Here is a 562-nt window from a genome sequence, read left to right as displayed (position 1 = left end):
AATAACAAATATAGTAAATAACAATTATATAATCCACTGCCATTTCTATGTACATCTTCATGCCCAACGCCCTGTACACCTTAATCCTCAAGACCAAAATTATCATCAAACGAAACCTTCATAATTCAGTCCTTCCTTGACTTCATTTCCCCAGCGCGTCTTCGAACAGTGTCTGTCCCTTTCACCTTCCCTTCACCTCAGCATCCCGGTCGCATCTCACAGCACCAGATTAAAAGCAGCTTCCACTGTCCAGGCAATATTGATGCGCAGGGAAGATAAAAATCCAGTTTGGACGACTATGCTATTACAAAACCGAGTGCTTCATTTTTGCTCCCTCCCCAGAGCGGATGCAATAAACCACAGTTGCAGCGCCGTTATCTTGAATATTGTTGAGCCGAATCTTCCAAGTTGTTATCATTCAAAAGTATATAGAGCAATTTCCCTGGCCTGGTAATGTTAAGACAAGGACAGGCGGGAAGGTCGTTTCGAAGGCGAAACAAGGTAATAACTAACTCCAGTGTGATCAGATTGTCTCTCCTCTCGTCAAAAGCCTCAAGACTTG

This window comes from Penaeus monodon, chromosome 32 (genome assembly GCF_015228065.2).
Source record: "Penaeus monodon isolate SGIC_2016 chromosome 32, NSTDA_Pmon_1, whole genome shotgun sequence".
NCBI classification, from domain to species: Eukaryota; Metazoa; Arthropoda; class Malacostraca; order Decapoda; family Penaeidae; genus Penaeus; species Penaeus monodon.
The sequence above is the reverse complement of the archived record's forward strand: the minus strand, read 5'-3'. Positions refer to the sequence as shown.